Source organism: Panthera uncia, assembly GCF_023721935.1.
Source record: "Panthera uncia isolate 11264 chromosome C1 unlocalized genomic scaffold, Puncia_PCG_1.0 HiC_scaffold_3, whole genome shotgun sequence".
Lineage (NCBI taxonomy): Eukaryota > Metazoa > Chordata > Mammalia > Carnivora > Felidae > Panthera > Panthera uncia.
The window spans coordinates 34856911-34884722 of NW_026057584.1; the positions used below are offsets into that span (position 1 = coordinate 34856911).

Consider the following 27812-nt stretch of genomic DNA (forward strand, 5'->3'; position numbering starts at 1 on the left):
GCCCTTGAGATTATACCTGCTGACCCTTGATATCAGTGGGCCCCAAGTTGGCTTCTACCCTTACTTCAAATACAAATCTGTTCATGTCTGCCCTTACTTATTCATCTTAGCCTCAGAACACCTCTCATGTTCCCTCTTAGTTTCTGTTCCTTCTTTTCTATTATCCACTCTTTGGGAAATGGTTTCTGACTTCTCATGTGTTAGGGAGATCCTTGTTTTCATAAATCTATCTTTCTGGTTCATTCATCTTTCAATCACTGACTTTGTTACAAATGGGTGCCTTCCAAAAGAGGGCCACATCCAAGGCAAACCGAAGTTACAGGGTTTCTGCCTGCTCAAATATCAGGTATTTGTCTCCTTATTGTGTCCTGACCTCACACTCCTACGCATAACTTTACAGTCAGCAGTCTGATAGTCTCCTAAGATAAGTGTCCCCTATTTAAGAGAGTGAGATATTGCAGAGAACAGTTTCATTTTTTTGTGTCCTCCTGAACTCCTTTCTTTGTATGGAGAATTCTCTCACCTTATATTCCTTGGTAGGGTCACCTTCCTCTATTAAAGCTCTAAATGCCAGATACAAATTTTTCCAGCTTTTTTTTTTTTTTTGCATTATAGAACATTTTAAAATACATAAAAGTACAGAGAATAGTGTACTAGCTCCCCTTATCCAGCTTCAACAATAAACATTTATACCCCAACCTCACCCCTCTGCTATTTTTCTTACCTCTTCTACTTTGCTCCCTTCTGCTCTCTCTGCTCCAGTTCCCCTGACCTGTTGTGGCTTCTCGAGCACAGTAAGATCCTTCTGCCTACAAATACCTGCATGGCTTCTTTCCTTGCTGCATTCAGGGCCAGGCTCAAGCACTTATTCATTGTCTGCTATGAGGTCAAGCTCTCTGTGTTTCACTCACTGCTATTCTCTAAGTGTTTGTAGCAGGACCTAGCATATGACAGGTCCTCAGTAAATGTAAGTCACTGTGGGATCAATAAAAGAGGTCACACAAATTTACGACTTTTCTTATGATGATTCTTCATCAGAATATTTCTAAAAATATGTTGTTTCCTCTTTGTGTGTGTGTGTGTGTGTGTGTGTGTCCCTGCTTTATCAGTGCTTGAGATTATGCCTTATCATGTGTTGGGTGTCTCTCTGGCACCTGGGCCTGCAAGGTAACTAGAATATGGATAAAAGATGAAAGATAGACTCAGTCACCTACGTGTTTTAACCAAATTAGAACTTCCCAGAGTGTTTCTCTTGGGTGCTAATTCTATAGTATATTAAGAGGGGTTTTATTAATTAAAATGTTTTCATGGTTAAGTAAGCTTGGCTTGTTAGAGCCTTTATTATGCCAATATGCATCATAAGCCTCTACGAGTGGGATGTAGTATGTAATATTTTCCAAACTTCTTGGCTATAGAATCCTTTTTTTTCCCCCACTGAGAACGTCATGGGATCACTGTTCCAAGGAACATACTTTGGGAATCCATGGTTCACATGATATATGGGCATTGGGTGAAGTTTTGCAGAGAGGAAACTGATCCTTAGAGAGGTTAAAAGACAGGCCAAGCCCTACCTGGAATTAGGATGTCCTATTAGTGATGGGATTACTCTGTACTTCTCTGGTGTGCTGGGGTGAGAGCAGGGAGGGACACTCTCACCTAAGACAAAAGGAGGTTGCTGAAGGTACAGCAGAACGTTAATTATGAAAAACAGCCCAGGACAAAGCACCAAATGGGAGCCTAAGAAAACTGGACTTGGAGTCTTAGCCCTGTGGGTAATTAGCTAAGTGATCTGGAACCAGCCACATGACTTCTCTTGGACTCAGTTTCATCTCCCATAAAAGAAGGGTGGGGACAAGGTCTCTTCCAGCACTGTCACCAAGGGACTGATAAATGAAAGAGAAGTCACCTGTACAGCCTTCCCATTGATGTCTATTCCCATGGACGTCACTGTGAAGATAGGATTGGGCACCATGCTGGTGCTTGCTTCAGACAGATGTATCTATGACTGGGGGATGTCTAGTTCTTGACCAGCCACCTGCCAGAGGTAGAAGAAAAATATTGTTTATTTCATTGGTTTTAAGTCCCCCCCCCCCCATTAAAAACCTTTAATTCCTTTTTGAACTGAACATAAAACCTGAGTATCCTATTGGGACAAGCATTTAAGAAAGCATCTTGGGTTTTATATGCAGGTTATGAGTTTGAAGATTTTAAATGGCACTGTAAAAGATATGCTGCTTTTCAGGGACATGTGGCCAACCAAAGAATCTTTTTGTACTTTTATACCACTTTCACAGGAACCATGTAGCACTATGGTCACTCTGGGACATCTTGCTTAGTATGACACATGCAGGCAAGGTTGAGGTCCTGATCTTACTGTTTCACTTTCATCTTCTTGTGACTTACAGACAATTTAGCAGACTATGTTTCTTTTGTGGGACATTTTGCAGGCATAAGGATTTTGTTGTAAAGAAGCAGTATATGTTCAAAGAAGGCCCTGTGGATTTTTGTAATTTCCCAATTCTGAGCACACTATTAAATAATATTTTTTTTAAAGAAAGTATTTTCTTCCTATTTCTCATTTGGGAGACAAGCTTTGTCTCTCCACTCCCTGCCACCCCACCAATGGCTCCCACATTTTTGATTCAAGTGTCATATTCAACACATTCTTATTTAAAAGAAAAAAAGAAGGGGAAATTTCCTACTGCAAATAATCTCTTACTCTTTAAACAGTATTAGAAATATTTCTTTGAATTAGTACATGGAGGCCAGTCATGTGGAATTCTTAAGTAGAATGTGAATTCTACAAACATAATCTCTCATCCTATTAAACACATACATTTCGAACTGAAGATCTGAATTAACATAGCATTCCTTTGAGCAGGTGCCATAAAGCTGGAAAGTATTCTTTCTTTGAAAACTGGCATCACATTTTTCAGAAGACCTTTTGTATGCAGGAAGAATATATCACATATTTCCTCAATTCTAACACCCAGTCCTTTGCTTTGCAGTTCCGCATTGCTGAAATCAAGATGAGTCTTATAATTGATCTGTGCACTTAAAATGATGGTATTTCTCCTGCTCAACAAAGAACACAGTTGCTAGGCTGATGGTAAGGTGCTAGACTTTTCTATAGTGGAGAGGATGGGCACTAATCTTACCTGAATCATTTTGGTGTGACGGCCTTGTCCCATTTCACAGCCACCATGAGTCACCAGGACAGAGTCATCAAAACAGATGTGGATTAGAGCGGCAGCCTGGGGGAAATAACTGCACCAGTTTGGAAACTGATATGGCCAAATGTTGCTGAGAGTTTAGCTGAGGTTGCCAGATGAACAGTTTTGCTTTATTGACCCAATGTATCACTGTTCATACTGGAAAAGAAAGCCATTGTAGGTGGCAACAGACAACCCCTTTCAATAACTCCCACACTTAAAAACCATAGATGTTGATGTATGAATAGTGGCTCATCTCCCCTCCAACCAGTCTCCTGCATACTGGAGGCCTTGTGTAATTGATTTAGGCCTCTGCAAAGCCCCAACTTGCACAATAGTCTATTATTCTTCCCTTGTAGGACATGAAAATTAATTTTACAGCAAATAGAACTAGTATAAATAATTTCCAGGTACAAATTGTCTTGGATACTAGAGGAGTTGGAAGATATTGAGATGTTTTAATGGTTTCCAAATGCTGCTGACCCTCAGGATCAGGGTAGGGAAAAAGTATGGGTCCCATTCTGGAAATTCCAACTCAGTAGAAGATTGGAGGAAGGGCCTAAGTATCCATTTTTTAAGCTCCCAGGTGATTTTGGTGCTTGGTCAGATTTGGGATCCATTGATTTAGTCCAAATTCTTCACTTTGCACATGGGGCAATAGAAGCCTAGGGAGGAGGAGAATGGCCAGACTCACATGCCTAATTTGTAATAGAGTCAAGACTGGAACCCATAACTCTTAGCTTGAGTCCAGTGTCCTCCACACCTATGCCAGGCTGGCTCCTTCAAACTAGCAGCTGTTGTCTTTCTCTGGGGCTGGCTGCTCTAGTGGAAGAATCCATAGTCTAGGGACCAGGCCATAGGAGGGAGGAGGCTGGGCTGTGTTGCTGTATTGGGTGGTTCTGCAAGTCACTGTAATTTTCCTTTACAGAAATCCCTCTCATATGCTGGTGCACATGGCCCAGCATCCTGCATGGGCTTCCATGGGGCCTCTACCCCCTGTGTTGATGCCTGTGTCCCTGCTATGAAGCATAGAAAATATCAACTAATTTACCTATGCTAGTTTCCTGAGTCTGCAACTGTATTCTCAGAACTGTCAAGTTCTCTCCAAGAACTTTTAAACTTTGTATTTTCACCTTATGGTAATTTAACAAGAGTAATGGATAACCAGATACCAGTGAGTATTGCCACATGCTTTCAGAGCCCATGTTAGATTTTATGGTGATGACTGTATAAGCACCAAGTAGGACTACTTTAATAATGGGGTATATTAGAGATGATAAGAGGTGGGACAGTGAGTCATCACACCATATAGAGGCATTTGGGATAAAGACTTCAAAATGCCTTGTGCAGCAGCAGCCAGAACTACCATCATTTTATGAGTGAGGATGTAGTTTTAAAGAAGCAACATCATCTACTACATTAACATTACTATTTTCTTACTGGCACTTATGATACTATTTTTAGGTAATTTCCAATGTTGTTTGTATTTCATAAGGGCCTAAGAGCTATAAGAAGTTTATTCCTTGCTTTGAGTTTATACACAGATAAATAATATTAAAATAAATAATTTAAGTGGTCATTGAGAATCTACAAAAATTTTTTCCTTTAAAGGGGGTCTGCATATTATTCTGACTTGAGAAACGCTACCTGGGGGAAAGAGCACCTACTCCCAGAAGTGCAGCCTTTGCCTCCTGGACTTCTCCTCTCTCCCTCTCATTTTGCTTTTTGCCTTGTTAGTGGACCCCAGGGGAGACTGTGTACAGAAGATAACTGGGTAAGAGCCAGCTCGGCCACACCTCATTCACACCATGAAGGAGGCCTCCCATCTTCCTTCCTTGGCATGGGTTGGTTAAGGGGACATTTCAGAGATCGATGGGGATGGAAGCAAAAAAAATAGAAGAATCAGAAACAGAACTCTATGAAAAACTGTTAAAGATGAAACGAAAGAGAAGGCACAGCAGTTACTGAGCTTTAATATATTAACTTCAAATTCCTGTGTGAATGGGGCAGGTCTGTCTGTTCTCTTGTGTTTCTTCAAATGACCCCACTGCTGCCGCTAAGAATTTAAGAAGGACAGAAAGAGATCCTCTTATTTTCCCCAATTCTCTCATGGATTTGAAATTAGACCTCAAACCCCAATACTCGTGTCTAGGGCTCTGCTCTAGGTCAGACCCCTTGAGCTGGACTTTATCTGCTCATCATTTTCGAGTCCCTGGTAGTGTGTTGCACCAGATCTGCCCTGATACCTGTGGTCCCCAATGCTTGCCTAAATCCACTTTGTTTCCTGCTTTAGGAAACCTCCCCAGTTTCTTCTTTCTCCCCACAGGGGACCATCCCCAGTTGCATACAGTTGCCATTTTCAGACAGTCAGTCATGTGGAAAACTGTTTCTGGTGAGAAGAAGACACCTCTCTCAACCTCACCTGACTGTAGTCGGCTACAGGGACCCAGTGGTAAATTTTCTGGGGACCATGGCAAGCCTCCTCTTCTTCCAGTAGTTCTTTTTGTTAAATTCCTTCACAGTGAGTTCCCTACCATAGGATGAAGATTTCTCCAGACATTCTTTCCAACATCTTCACAAGGGCTCTGGATTAAATGTCTGCTTATAAGTTGTTTTGCTAATCCTTTTATACATGTTCATTTCTTTAACCTGAGAGACAATAACATGGATTTTAAGGGTATATGCTTATTCTATTACAAAGCATACATTTTTGTTATACACCCGATATGAAGAAAGTTTTTCTAAAAAATGGCTGTAAATATGCAAGTGCAAGTATACATGTATAAACATAACAATTATAACAATAATTATACTAACAGTAGAAACTACTGGTGAATACTTCATATGTTCCATATCTCAATTAACTTCACCATAATTCTGAGAAATAGCAGGTACCAACTATTATGAGCCCTGTCACAAGTTTTGTTAGTGGTGAGACAAAATTTTGACTCAAAATTATTCTACTCACACACAACATTTCAAGTTCAAATTAGCTCCACAAAATCTTGAACTGTGGTAGAATGTTTGCATAAATGGCAATCATTCCATTCTCTGTATTCATGCCTTTAGGTGGTTTCACCCTGACTCTGGGATTGGCCATATGACTTGCTTGGGCCAAAGGGACAATACGTATTAACACAGGCAGACACTTGAAAAGGGATTGTGCATTAGGGCTGGCCACATTCTTGCCACTCTTGGGAACTCTGTAACTACTACCATAAGAACTATTCTGGGTTAGTCTACTGGAGGATGAAACTCTGAAGTTGACATGATCCTTCCCAGCTGAGATCTCTCCTAGACTAATCAGCCCAGTGATCACCAGACATGTAGGTAAAGCTGTCTTAGACCATAAAGCTGCAGTGGAGCTGGCCCAGAAGAGCTACCCAGTTGACCCTCAGAACCAGAGGAAATGCTTTCTGTTGTTTTAAGTCCATTACATTTTTTGGTTGACTTGTTAATATCAAAAGCTGATACGCAGTGTACTTTATTTCTTTGAATCTGTTTAGAAGCCAATATAATGCTATATGTCAATACTCAAGATATATTTGAACCAGTGATGTCAAAGTTTTGTTAGGGGGTTCTGACTTACTACCTCTTCAGGTGGTAAGTTATGCTGAGAAGCCACAGCAGTTATGTAAGCTACCACTATCACTGAGCCTTGGGGAAGCCAAATCCGCGAAGGCAGTGTTGGATGGCAAATTTGTTTTGCAAGGCCTACCCTGGCACCGAAAATTACGAATATAATATGAATTTTCAGATTTCATCACAATGAACTTTGTTACCTGAATTAAAGCAAAACAAAACAAAATTTCTCATCTATCAAATATTCAAAACCACTTAACCAAATTTTATCTCTAACTAGAATTCTTCACAGAATTTATCTACTTTATATGATAAATATTCATATGAATAAAGTATGGCACATACAGCTCAACTGGTAACCTATGGAAAAGGCATATTTCTTACTGACTCAGATTCATAAGGAGTGCATCTGCTATTAATACTCACATCAGCAGCTTTGATCACACTATTGTTGATGAATCCAATCTGCAAAGTGATATCAGTAAAATCACCTTCTCAATACAACCATGCTTCTAAACAAACACATCTGATCACAGTTGTCAGTCTACCTAACTTATGAACATGATTTGATGTGACAGTTACTTGGAGGGACATGGAAGCTGATGCCCCATTTGACTAGGATTCCAGCAGAAAGTCTTGATCAATTTTAGGCAGCATCCAAATACTCCTTGCAAGTGGTGTGGAATTTGGTAATTGTCTTTACTGTTGGTTGTTTATCACTGAACAATGTTTTAGGCGTTTCCTAAAAGTTTTTATCTCACTCACTTTGTATTTTCCGAGGAATGGGTGGTGGCCACCAGTTATCAGCATGTCATCATCACACTCTAGAAAATACCAATTGGGTGGCCAGCCCTAGGGGAAATGACTCTGTTAATATGCTGGATGCTTCATAAATTGTAGAAGCAAAGAGATGAGGGAAGGGGGCTTGAGATAATCAGGCTTAGTGGTTTTCAATGGGGGTAGTCACATGCTTTAAACAACAATTTAAAAGTTTGTGGGGACATTAAAATTTACAACAACAACTAAAACACCCCATGCCTACTATTATTATTCTGGTTTAGTCATATCTAAGAATTTATATATCCAAATTATACATTATTTTGTTATAAGTTACTTTCCTTTAATTTTTTACACAACATTAAGGCATTGTGTGATTATTTTGCAGTTATGTGTATAAGCAGGTTATATTATTATGAACTTTACTTTGGGATATTAAAAGGGGCATTAAAACACCATAGGAGGATGTGAGGCTGGAAAGGTTGAGAACCAATGATTTGTTGAACTCAGCCTCCTTTGCATTCAGGCTCCTTGTTCATAGAATGCCCATTGAGGGCACCTCTGGCTTCTGAGGGGATACCCCCAGTGCCTGCAAACTTATAATTATAAAGCAACTTTTTCTATTGTTGCAAAGTGCCAATGAACTAAGGTGTTCACAGTTTTTCTTTCTGTAGTGGTAGCCTGGGACAAGTTAAGTTTGTCTTGAATATTTAGTGAAGTTTGGTAGTTACAAGGTTCACAAAAGTCATGGCTATTCCTGTGTCTGTTTATTCTCTCTGCATGATGCAGAGGCTAAGTGAACATTCCCAGGAGCAGCAGACCCTAGTGTATTTCATGACAAAACATGTTCCCTGTAAGGTTAAGGTTTTGATCCTCCCTCTACTCAGATAATTTCAGCTTGATTTATTTTAATGATTTAAAACATAAACATTTTGGGGCGCCTGGGTGGCTCAGTCGGTTAAGCGGCCGACTTCGGCTCAGGTCATGATCTCATGGTCCGTGAGTTCGAGCCCCGCATCGGGCTTTGTGCTGACAGCTCAGAGCCTGGAGCCTGTTTCAGATTCTGTGTCTCCTTCTCTCTGACCCTCCCCCATTCATGCTCTGTCTCTCTCTGTCTCAAAAATAAATAAAACGCTAAAAAACATAAATAAATAAAACATAAACATTTTAAAGAATTAAAGTCAATGAAAAAGTAATACATGTTACATCTGAGTCAAAACTTATAGTGATTACATCTATTTTACACAAAAATCTTGTAAGACAGGTAGATTACTTTCACCAATTTGTGGGTGAGGAAACTGAGGGGGCTTGTCAAGGTGACCTTGTGAGTGAGTGGCAGTTCAAGAGCAGGGCTTGAACACATATCTTCTGGCTCAGGTCCAGCGTTCTTCACCACATGCTAAACATACCCTTTGGAGATGAGAGTCTATGACCAGTGGGACAAAAGCAAGCCGTGGTACAGGACTAGAAGGACATGATGGCATTGGCACAGCCAGGACTGCTGACAGTCACAGCTGTTATGGTGACTCTTACTTGTTGGTGGACCAAGGCACTGACAGCTCCTAGTGATGGGGTTTTGGAGTGGTGGGGTCTGGAGCTGATGGCCAAGAAATGATTTTTTAGACGTCTTTGATGCAATGATTTTATTAAAGCATGGGGACAGGACTGGGGTTGGGAAGAATGATTGGTTATATACTATGGAGTTATGGGAGGTAAAGGCAAAAGAGAGGCCTCCAGAAGGACTTTCATATGCTAAAGAGGACTCAGAAGATACCAGAGGCCTTGCTATTGTCAAGCTAAAGTTATTTTCCCTCTGGTAAGGCATTAACATTAAGACAGTAGGGAGTTCTGGAGAAATGTTCTGCTCTGTATTTGCCTAAAGTATTTACAAATGGGCTGCAGGTTATAAGAAAATTTAATTTTATCTACCATTTCCTTCTTAACTTAAAAAAAGTTTTTTTAGGGGCGCCTGGGTGGCTCAGTCGGTTGAGTGATCAACTTCAGCTCAGGTCATGATCTCACAGCTCGTGAGTTTGAGCCCCGCGTCGGGCTATGTGCTGACAGCATGGAGCCTATTTCAGATTCTGTATCTCTCTCTCTTTCTGCCCCTAACCCACTCGCATTCTGTCTCTGTCTCTCTCAAAAGTAAATAAAACATTAAAAAAAATTTTTTTTAAATTTTTAATGTTTATTTACTTTTGAGAGAGTGAGAGAGAGACAGAGCACAAGTGTGGGAGGGGCAAAGAGAAAGGGAGACACAGAATCTGAACAGGCTCTGTTGAGCTGTCAGCACAGAGCCTGATGCTGGGCTTGAACCCACAGATCACGAGATCATGACCTGAACTGAAGTTGGATGCTTAACTGACTCAGCCACCTAAGTGCCCCCATTTCCTTCTTATCTTTGTTTCCCACATCACTATAGAGGGGAGGGTAATGTTGCGGCTCCAGGAAACTGAGTCTATAGGTTTCTGGAGATTAGGCTATTGATAAGATAGCCTTTTTCTTGTAATCTACGAAGACATTTGTAAACTGATGGAGACTCATGTCCTGCATGATTGTGATCTCTATCAGTTAACTATTTGTTTTCTCCTTTCCTTTGTTCTTAGGCAGCCAGGAGTGCCTGAGGAATGTCACACATAACCCTTGCTTTATGCTCCCTCATCACTAGCAGAGCAGGCTTGGTTACTCCAAATACTCCTCCAGTTCTTTCCATGTAGCAGGTGATTCTACTCCTTGGAACATTTAATGCTGCCGCCACAAATTCCTGCAAGAGGTTGAGTCCCCAAAGCCACATAAGTGCAATTTAATAGTTTATTTCCTCACCCATGTACCATTATCTAGTCCTCTGCCTAGTCAAAGAAACTCAGTTATTTAGCACTTAGAATATTTACAAATTTGTGCAACCATCACCATAATCTAATTTTAGAACATTTTAAGCATCCTCAAAGAAACCTGGATCTACCAAGCAGTGACTCTTTATCTTCCTCCAGTCCCCTAGTACTAGACAACTACTAATCTACTTTTTGTCTCCATAGATTTGCCTGTTTGGAACATTTCATATAAATGTAATCTTACAATATGTGGTCTTTTGTGGTCTGGCTTCTTTAACTTGGCATAATGTTGTCAAGGTTCATTCATGTTGTAGCATGGAATAGTACTCCATTCTTTTTTATGGCTGCATAATATTCCAAAGTAGAGATATACCATATTTTGCTTACCCATTCATCAATTGATGGACATTTGGGTTGTTTCTACTTTTGGCTATTCGTGTATAAATTTTTGTGTGGACACATGCCTTTAATTCTCTTGGGTAGATACCTAGTTATGGAATTGTTGGGTTATGTAGTCACCATCTTTAACATCCTTAGAAACTGCCATGGTATTTTCCAAAAATGGCTGTGCCATTTTTCATGCCCACCAGCAATGTATGAAGATTTCAATTTCTCCACATCTTTATCAATAGTTATTACTGTCTTATGATTTATACTCATTCTAGTGCATGTGAAGTTGTATCTCACTATAGTTTTGATTTGCATTTCTCTGGTGACTAAGGCTGTGAGCATCTTTTCATGTGCTTGTTAGTCATTCTTAGACCTTCTCTGTTTATACAAATCCTTTATTGGGACTGCTTTTGATACTGACCCAGGTTCTGGGCTGTGAGATGTGACTGTCCTGTGCCCCAGTTACCCCTGGGAAATGCCTCACGAAGTTGACTAATCATACCTTAGAAGGTATTGTTGGTAGGCAGCAATGGTGACTTGGGAGGACATACATTTTATCCATTTGGAGCCCAGAGCTACATACTCTCTGTCAAAAGAGACTTCAGAGGTGATCTTTATCATCTCCTTCAATTTATAGAAAAAGATATTGGTGCTTGGCAGCTTGTGGGAGATCACATGGCTTTTTAGGGGCAAAACCATAACTCCTCACTCCTATGCTGTTCCACTTTAAAACTTGTAACCACAGAGGCCCCAGTCACATCCCAGCTCAACATCAGTCCTCTCAGCCTTTCATCTTGCCTTGAATACCAGCTTCCTCCTCGCATTGAGTCTATCCATCCCTTTAGGACCCCACAGCACCAACTCACTCTGCTCCACCAGGAAGCCATCAGCTTTCCCCCTCAGTGATGCTCTTCATTACTCCTCCTCCCAGTATAAATATTTAAATATCCTCCTGTGCCAGGCACAATTCTAGGCCCAACAACTCCACATTTCAGAAGAGGGGAATTTCAGAGAATCCTTTACTTGCCTAGGTGCAGCCATGCCTTATATCTCAACCACTGGACTAGGATTGGAAATCATCTGCTACTGCACAGGAAATGCAATAGCTTTACTGGTGCATCACTAATACATGAAAATATTCAGACAAAGAAGCAACACAAATGAACTACAAAGGGAGATTTAAATATAATACTAAGGCTTTGACCTCCCTGAGATTAGGTTTTTCACCATCAATTGTTATAAGGGTAATATAAATCTTGCCCTAAATTTTGGAAGGTAGCAAAATATTTTCCCTTTCAGGGAAATATTGCCCCATTTTTCTTCATTCTGGACTGTAGCTAATATGAAATACACAGAGCATCAGAGGCATAGAAGTGGAAGGAATCGAAAGTCCTCTAGAGCAGAGTGCCTGGTTGTCAGGGCCTCACAGCCTACCGTCATCTGGAGTCTCATTTTCCAAAAATATCCGGTTACTTGCACATGGCTTGAAAACTGGGTTCCAAGCTGTAACGCCATTTCTTTATCTTCTTCTTTTGGGATAGCCAAGATAGTTTGCATTTCCATGTAAAAATTTTCCTGCCCTTCTATGTGGACCTCACCTGTAAGGCATAAACACAGGACAATGTTCAGTTGAAAGTCCCAGACTGGGGGCTCTCAGTGATATTTGGTTTATGGGGAGCAAGTTGCTTTAGTTTGTGGAGAGCTGGACTTTGTATCATTTGGTTAAACCACTTTTTTCTTTATTTTTTTTTAATGTTTATTTATTTATTTTTGGAGAGAGGGAGAGGCAGAGAGAGAAAGGAAGAGAGAGAGAATCCCAAGCAGGTTCCATGCTCAGCATGGCCAAGCCTGACCCGGGGCTCAATCTCATGACCATGAGATTATGACCTGAGCAGATATCAAGAGTCAGATGCTTAAGCAGCTGAGCCACCCCAGTGCCCTTAAACTACTTTTTTCTAATTAATCTTCATTGTGCACAAACAGCTGTATGACCCTGGGTCATTCCCTTCCTCTCTCTTGGCCTCAGTTTCCTCATCTGTCAAGTGGGATGGTGAGATCCATGATGTGCTAGACTTGAGCATACAGACAAACCTGGCCACATATCCAGGCACTGTCATCTCTTTGTTCGGTGACTTTGGCCAAGGTATTAAACTGTCATTTCCTCCTCTGTAAAATCAGGGTGGAGGTGGGTTAATAATAATATGTACCTCAGTTAGGTGATATTAGAATTATTGAATCAAAGAAGATAAGTAGCTTGTAAAAGGACACAAAGATTTAAAATAGCAAAGCTGAGGGGGCGCCTGGGTGGCTCAGTCAGTCTTGCAGGTCATGGGTTTGAAGCCTGAGTCATGGGTTTCAGGCTCAGGTCATGGTCTTGCAGTTCATGGGTTTGAGGCCTGAGTCAGGCTCAGTGCTGACAGTGCAGAGCCCAATTGGGACTCTCTTTCTTTCTCCCTCTCTCTCTGTCCCTTCCTGCCTCTCGCTGTCTCTCTCAAAATAAATAAATAAACTTAAAAAAGAAAAGGCAAAGTTGAGGTTGTTTCTTTCCCTAAAACCAGCCAGCTCTTGCTGGTTTAGCTGATACTTTGGCTTGCCCAGTATATCCTTATCCTTACCATTTTGTAGGTTATACCAGAAGAGGCATTTGGCCCTAGTTTAAATACTTGGAAGGCATTTTTACTTTAAAATGAAATAAAGTACTAAATATTTCAGTATTTTCACTTTAAAACTAGCCAGTGTATGTCAACTATAATTCAATTAAGAATAGCAACAACAACAAAAATTAGCCAAAAGATTCCTGTGCTGTTAAAATAAGTGACGAGTTATTTTTGCCAGGAGTCAAAGGATTTCTTGAAATTATTTCTTGGGGCAACAAAATGTGAGTCATGCAAAATGGTTAAAAAAAAAAAGCACTCTTCCAGATTTTAGCAAAAGACTAAAAGCTTATAGAACTCTCCATTCTAGTTATTTAGAAGAGGGTACTAGGTTCTGTGAAAATTACTATTTTCTTTTACCTAAGACCGATAGTAATTCTCTTAGGAAATAACTGTGCTTCTCAACCCTGGTTACACATTAGAGTCATCTGGGGAATGTTTAGATAAATACTGATGCTCTCATCCTGTACTCCAGTTCTGATTTCATTGGTCTGAGATGGGATTTTGGTATTGGTATTTAAAAAATATATATACTAACTAGGTCTTTGCCAGTGTAGTAAGTCAAAGCAGACAAACAAAGAAATAAATTATAGTATCAAGATTGGAAAAGGTAAATAAAACTGTCATGATATGTTTGTGTGTACAGAAAATTGAAGAGAATCTATAAGACTATTAAAACAGTAAGTGCATTTAGTAAAGTTCTTAGATATAAGGTCAGTATATAAAAGCTAATTGTGTTTTTATGTATTAGACACAAGCAAGTAGAAAATTAAATAAAAATATCATTTAAAACAGCATTATAAAACACCAAATACTAGGTATAAATATTAGAAAGGATGTGCAAGATCTCTATATAAAAACTGCAAAGTTACTGAGAGAAATTAAAGTAAATCTGAGTAAAAGGTGGTATCTATCATATTCATGGATTTAAATGTAATACTGTTAAGATTTTGAGTCTCTCAAGTTGATATTGTTTCAATGCAATACAAGTCAAAATCCCAGCAAGTTATTTTTTAGTAAAAATTGATGAACTGATAAATGTATATGGAAATGCAAAGAACCTAAAACAGCTAAGGTCATATTGAGAAAGAAGTAGGAAAATGACATTATACTCTCAGATTTCAAGACTTACTATAGAGTTATAGCAAGTAAGACAGTGAGGTCTATTACAAATACAGATAAACAGATGAATGGAATATCAGTTCAGAAATAGAACAACACATATGTAGACACATGGAAAATAATAAAAGCTGCACTGCAATTCAATAAAGGAAAAAATAGTTTTAATAGATGGTGTTAGGTCAATTGGATATACACTTGAACAAAACTGAAACTTTACCCCTGCATCATGCCATATAGAAAAATTAATTTGAGATGGATCAGAGACCTAAACATCAAGGCTAAAGCATTTTATCAAGCTTCTAGGACAAAACAGAAAAATATCTTCATAACCTTTGGATAGGCAAGAATTTCTTCATGGGCACAACAGCATTAACCATTAAGAAAAGACTGATAAATTGTACTTCATTAAAATCAAGAACTTTTGTTGATGAAAAAGAATTGTGAAGACAGTGAACATGCAATCCACAGGTTGGGAGAAGATATGTATAATACTTCTAATCAACAAAGAACTTACACCAAAAACATGGAAACTTTCTATTAATTTGTAAGTAAATCAATTACTTATTATATTAGTAATTACATTAAAAATAATTATATATACTTACAGCAATATAATTATAATATTAATTTAATGATCACTTTTAGTTAATTAAAAAAACAGGCAAAAGGCTTGAACAAATATCTCATAAAAGAGAATATAAAAATGGTCAATACACATATGAGAAGGGTTCAGTATCAACAGTCATGAAAGAAATTTAATTGAATCCACAATGAGATACTACTTCATCAGATTATATAAAACTAAAAAGACTGATAACAACAGAACAATGCAATTCTCATGATTGCTAATAAGAGTATAATTGGAATATTGTTTTTTTCAATATTTGGCATTAACTACTAAAGGTAAACATATAAAAACACTATTATTTGGCATTTCTACTCCTGGGTATATTTCATTGGAAATGAGTGCTTATGTTCACAAAAAGATATGTATAAATTATAGAAATTTTATTAATAACATACTCAAGTTGAAAATAGCTCAGTAGTGCATCGGTAGTAGAATGGATAAATAAATTGTGGAAGATTTATATAATGGAATACTCCTGTACAATGAAGAACTACTATCGATCTATGCAACAACATGGATGAATTTTCCACACTCAATGTTGAATAAAAGAAGTAGGCACAAAGAAAGTTATATTATAAGATTTCATTAATATGAAGTTCAGAAGAGGTAAAACTTTGGAAGGGTTACTGACTGAGAAGGAGCAAGAGGAAGCTTTCTGGGGGTGCTGGAAGTGTTCTAAATATGTTTTTATTAAGAAAGGATGCTGAATTTTGTCAAATGCTTTTTCTGCATCTATTGACAGGAGCATATGGTTCTTATCCTTTCTTTTATTAATGTGGTGTATCACATTGATTGATTTGCAAATATTGAACCAGTCCTGCAGCCCAGGAATGAATCCCACTTGATCATGGTGAATGATTCTTTTTATATGCTGTTGAATTCGATTTGCTAGTATCTTGTTAAGAATTTCTACATCCATGTTCATCAGGGATATTGGCCTGTAATTCTCCTTTTTTGTGGGGTCTACATCTGGTTTGGGAATCAAGGTAATGCTGGTTTCATAGAATGAGTATGGAAGTTTTCCTTCTGTTTCTATTTTTTGGAATACCTTGAGAAGGATATGTATTAATTCCACTTTAAATGTCTGGTAGAATTCCCCAGGGAAGCCATCTGGCCCAGTACTCTTATTTGTTGGGAGATTTTTGATAACTGATTGAATTTCTTCACTAATTATGGGTGTGTTCAAATTTTCTATTTCTTCCCATTTGAGTTTTGGTAGTGTGTGGGTGTCTAAGAATTCGTCCATTTCTTCCAGGTTGTCCAGTTTGCTGGCATATAATTTTTCATAGTATTCTCTGATAATTGCTTGTATTTCTGGGAGATTGGTTGTGATAAATCCATTTTCATTCATGATTTTATATATTTGGGTCCTCTCTCTTTTCTTTTTGAGAAGTCTGGCTAGGAGTTTATCAATTTTGTTTATTTTTTCAAAAAACCAACTCGTAGTTTCATTAATCTGTTCTACTGGTTTTTTTGGATTCTATATTGTTTATTTCTGCTCTGATATTTATTATTTCTCTTCTTCTGCTGGCTTTGGGGTTTCTTTGTTGTTCTGCTTCTAGTTCCTTTAGGTGTGCTTTTAGATTTTGTATTTGGGATTTTTCTTGTTTCTTGAGATAGGCCTGGATTGCAATGTATTTACCTCTTAGGGCTGCCTTTGCTGCATCCCAAAGGGTTTGGATTGTTGTTTTTTCATTTTCATTTGTTTCCATATATTTTTAAATTTCTTCTTTAATTGCCTGATTGATTCATCCATTCTTTAGTAGGATGTTCTTTAACCTCCATGTGTTTGAAGGTTTTCCAAACTTTTTCCTGTGGTTGATTTCAAGGTTCATAGCATTGTGATCCAAAAGTGTGCATGGTATGATATCAATTCTTTTATATTTATTGTGGGCTGTTTTGTGACCCGGTATGTGATCTATCTTGGAGAATGTTCCATGTGCACTTGAGAAGAATGTGTATTCTGCTGCTTTAGGATGAAAAGTTCTAAATATATCTGTCAAGTCCATCTGGTCCAGTGTATCATTCAGGGCCATTGTTTCTTTATTGATTTTCTGTCTAGATGATCTGTCCATTCCTTTATTTATTTATTTATTTATTATTATTATTTTTTTAATGTTTATTTATTTTGAGACAGAGAGAGACAGAGCATGAACGGGGGAGGGTCAGAGAGAGAGGGAGACACAGAATGTGAAGCAGGCTCCAGGCTCTGAGCTGTCAGCACAGAGCCTGATGCGGGGCTCGAACTCACAGACCGTGAGATCATGACCTGAGCCGAAGTCGGATGCTTAACCGACTGAGCCACCCAGGCGCCCCTGTCCATTCCTTTAAGTGGAATATTAAAGTCTCCTGCAATTACCACATTCTTACCAATAAGATTGCTTATGTTTGTGATTTATATATTTGGGTGCTTCCAAATTCAGTGCATAAACATTTATAATTGTTAGCTCTCCTTGATGGATAGACCCCGTAATTATGATATAATGCCCTTCTTCATCTCTTGTTACAGCCTTTAGCTTAAAATCTAGTTTGTCTGGGGGTGCCTGGGTGGCTCAGTTAGTTGGGCGACCAACTTCGGCTCAGGTCATGATCTTGCAGTTTGTGAGTTCGAGCCGTGCGTCAGGCTCTGTGCTGACAGCTCAGAGCCTGGAGCCTACTTCAGATTGTGTTTCCCCCCTCTCTCTACCCCTCCCCTGCCCACACTCTGTGTCTGTCTCTCAATAATAAATAAACATTAAAAAAATTAAAATCTAGTTTGTCTAAGTATGGATACTCCAGCTTTCTTTTGACTTCCAGTAGCATGATGGTTCTCCAACCCCTCACTTTCTTTTTTTATTTTTAAAAAAAATTTTTTTTAACGTTTATTTATTTTTGAGACAGAGAGAGACACAGCATGAACGGGGGAGGGGCAGAGAGAGAGGGAGACACAGAATTGGAAGCAAGCTCCAGGCTCTGAGCCATCAGCCCAGAGCCCGACGCGGGGCTCGAACTCGCAGACCGCAAGATCGTGACCTGAGCTGAAGTCGGACGCTTAACCGACTGAGCCACCCAGGTGCCCCTCCAACCCCTCACTTTCAATGTGAAGGTGTCCTCAGGTCTAAAATGGGTCTCTTGTAGACAGCAAATAGATGGGTCTTGTTTTTTTTTGTTGTTGTTGTTGTTGTTGTTTTAATCCATTCTGATACTCTATGTCTTTTGATTGGAGCATTCAGTCCATTTACATTCAGTGTTATTAGTGAAAGATATGGATTTAGAGTCATTGTGTTATCTGTAGTTTTCATGCTTGTAGTGATGTCTCTGATACTTTGTGGTCTTTGCAACATTCCCCAGAGTCCCCCTTAGGATCTCTTATAGGGCTGGTTTAGTGGTGATGAATTTCTTCAGTTTTTGTTTGTCTGGGAAAACCTTTATCTTCTTCTATTCTGAATGACAGGCTTGCTGGATAAAGGATTCTTGGCTGCATATTTTTTCTATTCATCACATTGAAAATTTCCTGCCACTCCTTTCTGGCCTGCCAAGTTTCAGTAGATATGTCTGCTACTACCCTTATGTGTCTACACTTTTAGGTTAAGGCCCGTTTATCCCTAGCTGCTTTCAGAATTCTCTCTTTATCTTTGTATTTTGCCAGTTTCACTATGATATGTCATGCAGAAGATTGATTCAAGTTATATCTGAAGGGAGTTCTCTGTGCCTCCTGGATTTCAATGTTTGTTTCCTTCCCCAGATTGGGGAAGTTCTCAGCTATGATTTTTTCAAGTATACCTTCAGCCTCTTTCTTTCTCTCTTCTTCTTCTGGAACTCCTATGACATGGATATTGTTCTATTTCGTTGACTCACTTATTTCTCTAATTCTCCCCTTGTGGTTCAGAATTTTTTATCTTTTTCTCAGCTTCACCTTTTCCCATAATTTTATCTTCTATTTCACTTAATCTCCCTTCTGCCTCTTCAGTCCTTGCTGTCACCACCTCTAGTTTATTTTGCACCTCATTTATAGCATTTTTAAATTCATTGTGACTATTTTTTAGTTCCTTGATCTCTGTAGCAATAGATTCTCTGCTGTCTTCTATGCTTTTTTTTTTCAAGCCAAGCCATTAATCTTATGACTATTATTCTAAATTGTTATTCAGTTATATTGTTTATATCTGTTTTGATCAATTCTTCAGCTGTCATTTCTTCCTGGAATTTCTTTTGAGGAGAATTCCTCCATTTCATCATTTTGGCTAGTTTTCTGTCCCCTACATGTTTTAAAAGCTTGTTATGTGTCCTGTACCTGCAATCACTACTATATTAAAGAGGGGTCATACACTGCCCAGGGCTTGGCCCTTCATGAGGTGTTTTTTGGAGTGTTACTTGCTCTGTGTTGTTGTGACTGTTGTTACTTTATCCCTACTCCTAGTCATGTTTTGGACCCTCCACCAGGTGTGCTTTGATTTGTTCATTGAAGTAGCCCTGGAAAGGAAAACAAACAAACAAAAAACAAACAGAAAACAAAAACAAGTAAACACACACACACACACACACACACACACACACAAACCAAAAACAAAAATCAGAAACACCAACTACAAGTAAACAACAGGGTAGAGGTGGTGCTGATGGACGAGGCCTTATTCCATGCAAAGGAAGAAATGACAGAAGCAGGAAAAAAGAAAAAAAAATAAAAATTGACTGGACAGAGAAACTATATGGCTTAAGCCAGAGAGAGAGAAAGGAAAATAAAGAAGGAGGTGTAGTCAGAGAAAGACAAATATCATATGACTTCACTCATATGAGTACTTTAAGACATAGAACAGATGAACACAAGGGAAGGGAAGCAAAAATAATATAAAAACAGGGAGAGGGGACAAAACATAAGAGACTCTTAAATATGGAGAACAAACAGAGGGTTACTGGAGTGGTTGTGGGAGGGGGGATGGGCTAAATGGGTCAGGGGCACTAAGGGATCTACTCCTGAAATCATTGTTGCACTATATGCTAACTAACTTGGATGTAAATTAAAAAAAAAAAAAAAAAAATATATATATATATATATATATATATATATATATATGAGGTGTAGAGCATGTATCAAGAGAATAGATTAAATCTGCTTAAACAAACCAACAACCAGAGTAACCAGACTACAGGAGGGAAGAGATAAGGAGAAAAGGAAGGAAGAATATATCTATATAATAAGAATTGTCCGAGAATTAAACCAGGCAAAGCAACAGTGCTGGTCTGGAGGAGGGGCTGCCTGGTTCATCGTGTTAATCCCGCTCCAGTATATACACAGTTACCAGGCGTGGAGGGGCCCTGGTTTGGTGTAGGTAGGTCCTGCCTCCATTGTGGACCCACAGTCCGTTCCCTGAAGCCCCACCTTGTTGGTGATGGGGAGAAAAATGGCAACCCCCCAGTCTCACCTCCACAGACCAGATGTCCCAAATCACTCTGTTCAAGCCGTCCTCACTGTGCTATGGCCGCAAACAAGGCAGCTTGTCCCACTCTGCCAACTCCTGTGCTTTCCTGGCACTTCGCTGGGATTTAAACCCCCATGTGTTCAATGTTCCCACACTGTCCACCTTGGTTTTGGTGATGTGCCACTCCTTTGAGTGGATGTATACTTTCTTCCCATAGCATTCCAGGGAGGGGATTGTTTTCTCCCACTGCGGACTGCACCTCTGAACTAGTTACCAAGCCTGGGGCTGGCTCCCCACCTCCCCAGGTGTGTGAAAAGGGCAGCCAGCCCTAGTCTGGAGAAAGCCCTGCAGTTAGACATTGAATCTTTCACCATCCTGGTCCGTGGTTTTTCTTTTATCCAGATATAGTCCTATGCTTCCCCAGCTTCTTTCTCTTCCCTTTGTCTCTCTACAGAAGGGGATCCCTCCCCTTCGTTTGTTTTATTTCTCTCAGTTCACAATCATGCACCTATGGCCTGTCATGTTGTCCTGGTGGGTCTTTGCAAGTATCTCTGTTGCTTTGCCACCTGGACTCTTAGAGTTGAAAGTCCTTTAGCTTCAATACTGCTTTGTTTGAGAGAGGAGGGAACTTCAGATCCCCCTACTTCTCCACCATGTTGGTCTCTTCTCCTCCAAACAGTCCAGGTTTGAACTTGGGTTTCACTTGGGGACCTCACTTAATTGTTGTCCCTAGCAAAGAGCAGAAACCTACTGAAGGCAGATGGGTCTTCCAAGCCTGCTGCTTCCTCCCCATCTGCCGCTGTTGCTTTCCTTGGGCTCTCTCTATATGTTTTTAAAGATTTTATTTTTAAGTAATCTCTGCACCCAACATGGGGCTCAAACTGATGACCTCTAGATCAAGAGTTGCATGCTCTTCCAACTGAGCCAACCAGGCTCTCCAGAAGTGTTCTAGATCTCGATGTGGGTAGTGTTTACATAGATTTATACCTATACATAAAATTTCATCAAATTGTAAACTTATTATTTGTGCATTTAAAATTTTGATTTAAAAATCACACTAGGGTTGAGAGCTCTGCCTTGGAGTTTCAGTATTTCTCAAACCAGATAATTAACTTATAGTCTTCAACTTTAGAGGAATCACTTTTCTGGCCCAAGACAACTTACCATCAATGATTTGATCAACATATTTAAAGGCTTGCTCTAAATTTCCTTGCTCTATTTTTTTTTCCAATGGAAAAATGAATTGTGTTCTAGGGCAAAATAATAAAAAGTTTTGTTTTCTCATATCTTAATAAACTGTTCATACGCCATCAAACTGCTATGCTCCTGTTCTTTCAGATATTCATACACCATGACAGACAATCTAAGGAGTGTAGAGAGTCAGCAGAAATTGTGTTACAATAGACTACAGGTATTGGTGACTCAGTTTTGTTCAGGGCTTGGAGGAAGCACTGAGGGGGAGATAAGCATATCTAGAAGGTCCCACCCTCTAGACTGCTGAGTGATGACCTGAGACAGTGGGTATTAAGGTGTCAACTTTATGGTGGGGTGCAGATAAGAAGAGTAGAGAGAGGCCAAGGAGGAGGCTGGTGGAACTGGAAATGCTCAGAAATGGCCTTGTGTAGGTGACCTAAATTAGAGGCTGAATTGCATGGAATTAGGACAGTTAGAGAAGAGAGGGGGAAATCATTTGAAGTCAAGGCCACTTCAGAAAGCAATAGCTTGAGGTTGAAAATAAGCTGAGGGGCCAAAAAGAGAATAAGGCCAGGCTGGCTGGAGAGCAAGTTTTCTGTCAAGAGCATGTGGATGAGCTTCAAAGGTGAATTGAGGTTGGACTATGAAAGACCTTGAGTTCTATGCTACGACCCTTATCCAAGGGGACATTATTGTATAAGAAAAGTGACCCAATGAACATTGAGGCGTAGAAAAGTTAATGTGGTGGGTAGACAGGTTTAAAATGGAGTACAAGAGGCTCCTTAAGTGGTTATTGTAGTAAATCTGACAGTGGTAAGGTATGTGCTGAAGGGTGGGATAGGGGTGAAATTGAGAGTGGAAAGAAAGGGGCAGACTTAAAGGCATTGAAAAGATAACTGGGAAAGACCTGAATTTGGCAACTCTTGGGAAGAACAGAGGAGAATCAGAGGATACTGAAGAAGTATCCTACATGGCTGGGTTTCATATTGTTCATGTACCCATCTATTCACTTCTCCCTCCATCACACTCATTTATTAAGACTGACCTTGGGTTAATGCTTTGCTAAATGCTGGGGCTATAAAGCACCATGCAACATGTTCTTGCCCTCATTAATAACAACAACTAAAACAAAAATAATAGCAAACATTTACTACATGCATTCCGTATCTCTCAGGTGCTGTTCTAAGCATTTTACCTGGATTTTCTCATCTAAACCTTCTAATGACTTTCATGTAGGTGCTTTATGGCTCCCATTTTATAGTTGAGAAAGCTGAGGTATGAGGAATTTACGTGACATGCCAAAGCTTTCATTGCTATTAAGAGGCCACTAAAAAAAAGAAAGAAAGAAAGAAAGAAAGAAAGAGCTACTAAAAGATGGAGTTAGAATACCAATCTGAGTTTTCTATCTCCAGAGCTTGTAGAAAGTGGGCAGGAGACACAGGACAGTAAATGTTATTACTGTTCTCAGTTTCACAGTGCTCTGGATTTTCCCACCGACTAGTTTTACATAGAGGTCATAAGGACATTCCTCTGGTGTTACCTATCTATATTATGAGAACATGTCTTGTCAAGAGAATGGGAGAAGTGGTCACAAGAAGGAAGTAGAAATGCAGGCAGGGAAATTCTCAGTATTATGTTTCGAGGTGTCGATTTCTTGAGCCTTTGCTTTGAAACATAAATAACTCTGAATGAAGTATAGATGGAGCCCAATTTATACTATTTGTGACTCCACCAGTTGAATTCTGCCAAAAGTATACTGACCTAGTTATTCTAGAAGGCATGAAGTGGCTCGACTACCTCTTTTGTGATAATCTTTGGTTCTATGTCTTCACAAGTCATCTTCACTTTTTTAGCTGCCTCTCTTGCATGAGCATAGGTATCAGCAGCCACAGTGCAGATAATCTGACTCATGCAAATCACCTGCAGAAAAGCCACGTGTTACCATTAGCTAAGACACAGAATCATTAAAAAGGAATTACTGTTCCCACATTCTTACATTTACCCACTGGGTTCCTATGACCAAAGGAAAGATTATTTTCCACCTTTGAGAATAAATTTAAAACAGTGGCATGAGTGGGATTTAGGGGGTTCAAAAACTGGGTGCAGAACTTGATTATCTGGCTTCTGTCTTCAGTTGTATTCCCCATCATTCCCATAGCACACATATTAATCCAGTCATCCTGAAATTCTGTCGGTTCTTTTAATGTCCTGTGTTCTATATTGCTTCTATGGTTTTCACAACTTTTTTAGAAGTCTTCTTTGAGAGGGCTTATAGCTTATGATCAGAATCTTATGTTCACATTTCAAGAGAGAATTTGAGAATCACTGATGTGGAATCATTGGTTCCCTGCAGTTTTTGTGATGTGAACATGAATCCATGGATGTAGAGTCATAACCAATAATCATTTTGGTGTTTTCAGTGAATCATTTGAATAATACGCCCCACACAAATCTCACACCTCATTGGGTGCATAGAGAACTTCTCCCTGATGCTTATTATTTCCTGGAACATCCTCTGCTGTTATCACATTGACAATACCTGCTGTTATCACATTGACAATACCTGGAAGTGCCAGGGCTTCTGAAATATCAATTGATCTAGGAGGGAAAATTTGAAAGTACACATAGAGTTTACAGGGGTAAGTTCATGGTACAATATAAATGATTCCTCAAACACAGGGAAAAACTACAATGGACCTCATAACTAAATAAGGGACAGTATTCTGTGTTTAAAAGTGTCAATATTTGGCAGATGTTTGGACTCTTGGCATTAGATTCTTTCAAAAATATGCTAAAAAAATGACTGATTTCCATTCAGAAGAGGGAATATATATTTTTTCAAGATTTTTTAAAACATTTATTTATTTTTGTGAAAGAGAGAGAGAGAGAGAGCGAGCGAGCATGAGCGGGGGAAGGGCAGAGAGAGAGGGAGACACAGAATCTGAAGCAGGCTGCAGGCTCTGAGCTGTCAGCACAGAGCCAATGTGGGGCTCAAACTCACGAACTGTGGGGCTTGAACTCACAAACTGTGAAATTATGACCTGGGCCAAAGTTGGACACTTAGTGGACTGAGCCACCCAGATGCCCTGAGGAAATGAATTCTTAGTTGACTTAAATAACCTCTCATTTGTGATGTGAAATTGTGAATGCATTCCAGTAATACATAGGAATATTTTTCACTCTCTTACATGATGTTTGTGTGAGATCTGCTGCTTGTGACTAAAGCCAAGAAGAGTTCTTGGGCAACAGGAGACATGTCATCACTAAACACAGCTTCCCTGGCATATTTAATGGCTGACTGGTGCATGACTGGGTGGTTGATGGGGTCTTGTGACGGTCGGTAGGGATCCACACACTGTCAATGAATAAAGCAAGTTATTTTACTTCCAGACATTCTCAGGCACTGAAAATTGGGTCTGATATATCTGGCTTACTCACAAGTGAAGAAAAATTATAGGCAATTGGGTATCTATATCTGTGAGTCAGAGTTAATAAATGTCCATTGGGCAGTGTGGTAAGAGATATATTCTGGTTACAATCTACCCCCTCACCTCCCCAAAAGGAAGATGTTGTTCTTCTCCTTAAAGATTCTACAAGCTTGCAAGGGTATCAGAATACAGACAAATACATATTAAAATAACATGGTTAACTTAATATAGCAATAAAGAACAGTTTATACATAACAAAATATACACATTTACACAATATGGTGCAAAGAAAATACACAAGTTCCTGGGAGATTTAGGATGGCTGTGTCAAGTAGGGTCCTAGAAGCAGTGAATGTTGAGTTGGGTTTTGAAGAAAGGACAGGCATTCACTAAGAAAAGGAGAACATTTTAAGCAACAAAACTGATATAGTGGAGAAGAGACATTTAGAATCTAACTCCTTGTGAAGCCTTGAGTAAAAGCATAGAAGCTAAACCAAGCAAGTCGTGTGTGAGTTAAAATTGGTAATGTTGGCTGGCTTTAGTAGACTTTACCCTTACAAGTAATAAAAAAAAATAGCTATTGAAAAGTGGGAGATACATGTATAATGCATTCATTGAATGCATAGACAGATTTAAAAAACAAAAAACAAAAAACTCTACCCGCTGACCTGGAACATCCGAATTCCTTGGGGTGTTATAACAAGGAAATCTTCTAGAGCACTCATGAACTCTTCTGGGATATCAGAAAATTCTGGAGATACTGAAAAGAAGATAATTTCCCATTTAACTTTACAATCTGAATCACTTGCTTAGAAAATCACATGTAGAAATAGGTTATCTTATTTATTCTCTCAGATACTGGTCACCAGTTGTGCTGGGAAAGAACCCTGAGTTTCGAGCTCCCTGGGCTAGCAGCAGTTGTTTCAAGAATGACTATATCTACTTACACACACAGGAAAGTGAATGCTATTTCCAGGAAGTGGAGACTTCCTTTATGACAAGCTCTCCTCTCAAATGGCAGGAAGAATTTGTTTTTCCAATGGAGGCCGTGCTTTCAAGTCCAGGTCAAAGTTCTGGGCATGAATCTCAAAGAAGCAATTGAGGGAGAAAAGATTAATTTGCAAGGACATTCAGTTTCAGATTAGTTGTCATAGTAAAGATATTAGAATTAACCTAAATATCCAATAAGAGGGAACTGACTAAACAAATTATGTGCATTGTAAGATATAATAGTTCCTAGTCATTAAAAATGGTTTTGTAGAAGTGTGTTTGTATTTATGCACATTGAAAAATGCTCATGAAATGGGTGTTATATGTAAGTGATGAATCACTAAATTCTATGCCTAAAAAACAATATTTTGATTGAAAAAATGCTCATGCATTACAATTAAGTGAAAATATAGATTACAAATATTTATGTATAGTATTACCCCTTTTTCTTGTAAAAAGAAGAAAAAAAATATATGTATGTATTCCAAATGTTAACAGTCTTTATGGTAGGACTACTGGCTTACAGTTGATTTTTAAAATTTTTGCTTCTCTGTGTTTGAATTTTCTACAATGATAGAATATATAATGTGTAATATGCAAGAGAACATATGATAATAAAGATGTAAAACAAAAGACATGTATTTAACAAATTATAAGTGATAATAGACATATATTGATGACATATGTATGTTGTAAATATATTATGTAATACAGAATAATAGAATATTATAACAATGCTAATTATTATAAATGTAAATGCTATAAATATAAATGCTAATTAATAAAAATTATTTAAAAAGACTAGCTGAATTAACAGACTTAGCCATAAAAGAAATGCATAATCATTTATCTGCCATTTTTGGGTCAGCTCATGACTTATCAAGGGGACACTCACAGTCATGGACCATATTCTGAGAAACACTGCTGTGAAGGTCATTTTAAACTAGGGTAGGTAAGAAAAAAAAAGTTAAAAAACAAGAAACAATCTAAATGTCCAAAAATAAAGTACATATCAAATAATGGCACACCTATCCATAGACACATCATGCAACCATTATGTCATTATGTCATGAAGAATATTCAATAACACTGAAAGGTGTTTGTTACTAAGTGAAATAAACAAGTTATACTAAACAGTTCTACAGATATATATGTGTGACATATACATACCCACATTCATAAAGAAGGGTTTAGAAGGACGCATACCAAAATATTAATAATGGTTATCTATGGGTGATGGATAGACAAATGATAGACAAAAGATTTTCTCTTCCTTTTTGGCTAATCCACATTTTCTAAATATTAAAGAAGGTATTGTTTTAATAAGAAAATTTTCTTTAAAATAGGAAGAGATTATAATTTAATTACTGAAAGCTTTTCACTATTGTAGATCAACTTGATATTGTGTACTATATGGTCACACAAACTATAGGAAGAGCAAGGTTGTCCCCTTTTTAGCCCAGGAGAGAAGGGAGAGGGAAGGAAAGGAAAAGGAGGCTGGGAAGCACCACACTTGAGAGTTCCACCCTCTTTACCCTTGATAATCTGCTAACCTTGGTGCAGTAGAGAAACTGGGCAGGGAAGCCCTTCATATGCAGACTCACACTC

At 38.8% G+C, this 27812-nt stretch overlaps 1 pseudogene; it reads right to left on the reverse strand.

Moving 5' to 3' along the window:
* Positions 1-27812, reverse strand: part of LOC125911372 (aldehyde oxidase 4-like) — a 74337-nt pseudogene that overhangs the window by 15683 nt on the left and 30842 nt on the right.